At 39.5% G+C, this 6427-nt stretch overlaps 1 protein-coding gene across 6 annotated transcripts in view; it reads left to right on the top strand.

Moving 5' to 3' along the window:
* The window catches only part of TOX (thymocyte selection-associated high mobility group box), a 311684-nt gene that overhangs the window by 127618 nt on the left and 177639 nt on the right, over positions 1-6427 (top strand). The gene's annotated exons all lie outside the window — the stretch shown is intronic.

Genomic DNA, 6427 nt, shown 5'->3' with positions numbered 1-6427 from the left:
GCTTCTTGACCTGCATACAGGTTTCTCAAGAGGCAGGTCAAGTGGTCTGGTATTCCCATCTCTTTCAGAATTTCCCACAGTTTATTGTGATCCACACAGTCAAAGGCTTTGGCATAGTCAATAAAGCAGAAATAGATGTTTTTCTGGAACTCTCTTGCTCTTTCCATGATCCAGCGGATGTTGGCAATTTGATCTCTGGTTCCTCTGCCTTTTCTAAAACCAGCTTGAACATCTGGAAGTTCACGGTTCACGCATTGCTGAAGCCTGGCTTGGAGAATTTTGAGCATTACTTTACTAGCATGTGAGATGAGTACAATTGTGCAGTAGTTTGAGCATTCTTTGGCATTTCCTTTTTTTGGGATCAGAATGAAAACTGACCGTTTCCAGTCTTGTGGCCACTGCTGAGTATTCCAAATTTGCTGGCATATTGAGTGCAGCACTTTGACAGCATCATCTTCCAGGATTTGAAATAGCTCAACTGGAATTCCATCACCTCCACTAGCTTTGTTCGTAGTGATGTTTTCTAAGGCCCACTTGACTTCACATTCCAGGATGTCTGGCTCTAGGTCAGTGATCACACCATCGTGATAATCTGGGATGTGAAGATTTTTTTTGTACAGTTCTTCTGTGTATTCTTGCCACCTCTTCTTAATATCTTCTGCTTCTGTTAGGTCCATACCATTTCTGTCCTTTATCGAGCCCATCTTTGCATGAAATGTTCCCTTGGTATCTCTAAGTTTCTTGAAGAGATCTCTAGTCTTTCCCATTCTGTTGTTTTCCTCTATTTCTTTGCATTGATCGCTGAAGAAGGCTTTCTTATCTCTTCTTGCTATTCTTTGGAACTCTGCATTCAGATGCTTATATCTTTCCTTTTCTCCTTTGCTTTTCGCTTCTCTTCTTTTCACAGCTATTTGTAAGCCCTCCCCAGACAGCCATTTTGCTTCTTTGCATTTCTTTTCCATGGGGATGGTCTTGATCCCTGTCTCCTGTACAATGTCACGAACCTCAGTCCATAGTTCATCAAGCACTCTATCTATCAGATCTAGGCCCTTAAAGCTATTTCTCACTTCCACTGTATAATCATAAGGGATTTGATTTAGGTCATACCTGAATGGTCTAGTGGTTTTCCCTACTTTCTTCAATTTAAGTCTGAATTTGGTAATAAGGAGTTCATGATCTGAGCCACAGTCAGCTCCTGGTCTCGTTTTTGTTGACTGTATAGAGCTTCTCCATCTTTGGCTGCAAAGAATATAATCAGTCTGATTTCAGTGTTGACCATCTGGTGATGTCCACGTGTAGAGTCTTCTCTTGTGTTATTGGAAGAGGGTGTTTGCTATGACCAGTGCGTTGTCTTGGCAAAACTCTATTAGTCTTTGCCCTGCTTCATTCCGTATCCAAGGCCAAATTTGCCTGTTACTCCAGGTGTTTCTTGACTTCCTACTTTTGCATTCCAGTCCCCTATAATGAAAAGGACATCTTTTTTGGGTGTTAGTTCTAAAAGGTCTTGTAGGTCTTCATAGAACTGTTCAACTTTAGCTTCTTCAGTGTTACTGGTTGGGGCATAGACTTGGATTACTGTGATATTGAATGGTTTGCCTTGGAAATGAACAGAGATCATTCTGTCATTTTTGAGATTGCATCCAAGTATTGCATTTTGGACTCTTGTTGACCATCATGGCCACTCCATTTCTTCTGAGGGATTCCTGTCCGCAGTAGATATAATGGTCATCTGAGTTAAATTCACCCATTCCAGTCCATTTCAGTTAGCTGATTCCTAGAAAGTCGACATTCACTCTTGCCATCTCTTGTTTGAGCACTTCCAATTTGCCTTGATTCATGGACCTGACATCCCAGGTTCCTATGCAGTATTGGTCTTTACAGCATTGGACCTTGCTTCTATCATCAGTCACATCCACAGCTGGGTATTCTTTTTGCTTTGGCTCCATCCCTTCATTCTTTCTGGAGTTATTTCTCCACTGATCTCCAGTAGCATATTGGGTACCTACTGACCTGGAGAGTTCCTCTTTCAGTATCCTATCATTTTGCCTTTTCATACTGTTCATGGGGTTCTCAAGGCAAGAATACTGAAGTGGTTTGCCATTCCCTTCTCCGGTGGACCACATTCTGTCAGATCTCTCCACCATGACCCGCCCGTCTTGGGTTGCCCCACGGGCATGGCTTAATTTCATTGAGTTAGACAAGGCTGTGGTCCTAGTGTGATTAGATTGACTGTTTTCCTGTGAGTAGGGTTTCAGTGTGTCTGCCCTCTGATGCCCTCTTGCAACACCTACCATCTTACTTGGGTTTCTCTTACCTTGGGCGTGGGGTATCTCTTCACGGCTGCTCCAGCAAAGCACAGCCATTGCTCCTTACCTTGGACAATGGGTATCTTCTCACCACCGCCCTTCCTGACCTTCAACGTGGGATAGCTCCTCTAGGCCCTCCTGCGCCCGCGCAGCCACCACTCCTTGGACGTGGGGTTGGTCCTCCCAGCCCATCATTATGGAAACCATTCATTAAATCAGCCTCTCACCTTAAAGAACATTTGACTGAAAACAGTAACTGCTAATGGATAAAAAGCATGGGGTCTTATTGGGTTTCCTAAAAATGCACATCCACAAGCCTTTTTCTTTTCAAGAATCAGAGTGAAAATACACTGTTTTAAAAAAGTACAATTTAACTTTTATGGACCAGATGTTTGCCCTTCTTCTCTTCCTATGAATTGCCTTTTTCCCCTTTCAAGCCCTAGATCCATATCACTTTTCTTAGCTCTGGGTGGTGTGTAAGTCTCCATTGACTGCCTTTGAGTCTCATATCTTTGTGGAGGTCCTATACATATATACATAAGTAATTAAATTTGTTTTTCTCCTGTTTAAAAAAAAAGTACAGGTTTAAAATTTTACATACAGGTTTGAGTGTACATTTTTTGAGAAACCCCATTAGGTTTTAGAATCACTGATATAAATGGATTATTACAAATGCAGTTTCACTGCCCAAAAATGGTATGCTATAAGGATATTGTAAAATACGGATTTTAAATATTAGATGTTGGATATTTTCCTGTCATGTGTCCAAAGAGCTTTTTTGCCTAAATTATGTGGAATGGGGAGTAGGCACTATAATTAAACTTTCTGAGGAAAGTTGGGTTACCTCTGAAGAAAAAGCAGCATCATTCTGCTTTAAAATTAAAATCTGTTAAATAATTTGATTTGCTGTAATGTTTATTTTCCATCCTAGTCTTATTTCAGTATATGTTTAAATTATTTGTTTCAAGTTTAATGTCTCAAGTAACATTGATGGATTTCTTAGAGACAAGACTCATTACATATATATTAATATAAAATATGTACATTCTGCTCAGAACTATTAAGAAGGCATTTCAAACAAAAAATCCTGAAACTACTTAATCTAGCATTAATATTAATTTACTTAATGGTTATAAAAATATATTATGCCAGAATTTTTCATAGCAAGTATGAAATGTGCAAAAGATATTAATAATGTAATGCTTCTTACAGAAAGTGAAATTAAAGGTTACAGAGTAGTAGAGATTACATAATTTCTTTGATGTGAGCATTATAAAGAACATTAACTGATTAGTGAAACAGATTAAATATCTAACTGGGTTATGCAGTTGTTGGACTAGAGCAGAAATTGTTCTAGCAGCAGCAGTTCCATAAAATACAAGCAGTTGTTATCTTATGGATAATTAAATGTATGAAGCTAATAAGCTATGGAAAATAAGATGCTATAGGAAATCTATAGCGTCTTATATCATACTATTATATATTTAAGTATAATGTTGTATTTTTATGCAAAAAACTGCCTGAAATTTTCATTTTATGACAATAAATCTGCCTGAAGCAATTTTAGTGAATATGATATGATATAGCTTACTATGACTGGGTAATATTTTCTCTATGAATTAAGAGAACAATTCAGTAATGCTTTGCATTTTCAGATAGTTTCTCCTGCAGTTTTGTATAGCAGTTTTTGATATATTTTACAATAATAGCATCTCCCTTATGTAGCCTAAAATAAATAAAAACCAAATAACATTTCATGTGAAAAATATTCTGTATGCAGATACAATAAATAAATATGTACATTATATAAAAAACATGTGTGTGCATGTATACTTGCACATACATACACATGATGCTCTACAAAGTCTTCATGTATTTGGTAATTACACTATTATTTACTGTTTTACACTCCTTTGCTTCTCTTTTACCTAATATTTAAGGTAGAACTCTGCCCTTCCTTATATAGTGGTAAAAATAATGTCTGCATATCATCTTCCATATTAAAGACCTTTTCATAAGTTAATTTAGGGCATATTTATCGTGATTCTGCACTCTTTCTGCCTATTGATCTTTCCAGTAAATGATGAAAGCAATCACATGAACTTGCCATGAGAGGGGAAGTTCTGTAATTTCCAGACGGTAGCACAGGGATTGTACGTTTAGTGCTTTAAATTTACAAGTGCTTTCCCAATCTGAAATAATTGCACAAAGAAAGTGTAATTCTTACTCTCATTCCCCTGAAGAGTCTGCTAGGAAGTGTCATAACCAAGACCTCCATCTGATTCTTCTTATTTCAAATCCAGTTCATGGTGGAATCTGTCCTAAATTCTGCCCCTATTCTGCCGTACCTGCAAGGGAACAAGAGACTCCGAATTACTCAAAAACCACATGGTAAAAGGGAGGAATGAACTGCACTCTGTCTGCCAGTCCAGTCAGCTTTTCATTAGCTCACTGGTATAGATTAGGGCTTCCCTAGTAGGTGAGTGGATAAAGACTCTGCCCGCAGTGCAGGAGACCCAGATTCAGTCCCGGGTCGGGAAAATCCCCTGGAGAAGGAAATGGTAAACCACTCCAGTATTCTTGCCTGGAAAATCCCATGGACAGAGGAGCCTGGTGGGCTGAAGTTCATGGGATCACAAAGAGTGGGGCACAACTGAGCGACTAATCTTTTCATAGATTTGGAGATGATGCAGAGAGCAAAATGTTCACCAGCAGCTTGACGTCAGCATGAAAAAATAAACTAGCTTGATCTGGAACAGCATGGGCACAGCCTGCTTACCGGAACTGGGCAGTTTGGTACCATGAAAGTTTTCTCTGTTAGCTAAGTGCTCATAAAATGAACTTCTTTTCACGCTAACCAAACTAGAGTGACTGAAAAAAAAATTCGGTCCCTATAAAACAGGAAGAGATGGAAAACTGAAATGTGGTCTGGTTTACAAAAGCTTTTTTCCAGTGCCCCTGGAGGATCAGTTATTTTCATGGATAGAAATTGATTTGGAAATGAAAGCACATGGAATAAATATTACTGCAGAATAGCAGAATGGTGAGATACCTAAAATGCTTTCACTTCTCACAACATTGCACTGAATTTTTTAAAATCATTTGTTTAGTGTTAACTTAGTAAATTCTGTGTGCTTGACAAGTGTTAAGTACTGGGGATAGAAAAGTAAATAGGAATGTCCCTGCCCTCTAATAGTTCATAGTCTGATATAGGAGCCAGGTAGCACAGAACAGTGCCCACACAATGAGATACAGGCTGCAGTAAGCACATGATGCTGTAGTGAACTTACTGAGGCACAAAGAAGGGACCCTAGATCATAAGTGGCTTTAGGGAAGGCTTACCTTCTGGTGGGAAGATGCTTCTTGTCTGAGAGAATCACATTTATGCCTGCTGTTCAATCATAATTAGTTTTAGTATGTCCCTCACTTTTAGAAGTGTTCCAAGTTGGCCTATCAATTCAGTGACCATCTTATTACTAGAAAATAGGACAAGAACTCACATGGACTGGGAGATGGAAAGGTATTCCAGGCAGAGGGAATGAGTGGGAGGAACAGAGGTGGGAGTTTGCTGGTCGTATGTCAGTAGTGACAAGAGATGTAGACGGGAGTGGTGTTAAAAACATTTAACACTGGCATGGCACTGGCACTGGCCATTTAGAGTTGGGCACCATCCATAAATAAGTGACATCACTGTTCATATCATGAAGGACCTTGTGTTTTGAACTAAGTAATTGGAATTTGTCTTGAAAACCTTAGGGAGCATTGAAAGTGGAGGAGAAGAAAGACCAGTTTAGTATACTCAGTCTGGCTTAGTCTAGCAGTGAACAGAAAGGTAAGGGACTAACTTTGAGAATCAGTTAGTCATGGATGTTGTACCAGGCATTTCCCCTAGCAGTTCTGGTCTTCACAGCAATCCTGTGACACGGCCACTGAAGCTCACAGAGGCTATGCCTTCCTACATTTACAGCTCAGTTCAATTCAGTTCAGTCACTCAGTCGTGTCTGACTCTTTGCGACCCCATGAATCGCAGCACGCCAGGCCTCCCTGTCCATCACCAACTCCTGGAGTCCACCCAAACCCATGTCCATTGAGTCAGTGATGCCATTCAAGCATCTCATCCT

This window comes from Bison bison, unplaced genomic scaffold (genome assembly GCF_000754665.1).
Source record: "Bison bison bison isolate TAMUID 2011002044 unplaced genomic scaffold, Bison_UMD1.0 scf7180017864108, whole genome shotgun sequence".
Classification (NCBI taxonomy): Eukaryota; Metazoa; Chordata; class Mammalia; order Artiodactyla; family Bovidae; genus Bison; species Bison bison.
Note: the sequence above shows the minus strand (reverse complement) of the source record. Positions and strands in the feature narration are given on the sequence as shown.